The sequence below is a fragment of the Salvelinus sp. IW2-2015 genome, linkage group LG1 (genome assembly GCF_002910315.2).
Source record: "Salvelinus sp. IW2-2015 linkage group LG1, ASM291031v2, whole genome shotgun sequence".
Classification (NCBI taxonomy): Eukaryota; Metazoa; Chordata; class Actinopteri; order Salmoniformes; family Salmonidae; genus Salvelinus; species Salvelinus sp. IW2-2015.
The window spans coordinates 10,646,411-10,646,642 of NC_036838.1; positions in this window are offsets into that span (position 1 = coordinate 10,646,411).

Genomic DNA, 232 nt, shown 5'->3' on the forward strand with positions numbered 1-232 from the left:
TTACCATGGCATAAGTCATGGCAAAATGTGTAGAATTGCAGGAAATTAGCTGTAAAATGGCAAGAAGGGTCTCTCCACCCCATGGTAAAATGTGTAAAATTGAAGAAAACTTGCTTTAAAACTGCAACATTTCATCTACACCCTATGGCAAAATGTATAGAATTGCAGGAAATTTGCTTTAAAAAAAGTTCTCTCTCCGCCATCAAGAGGGGAGCAACTAAAATGTTTTGTT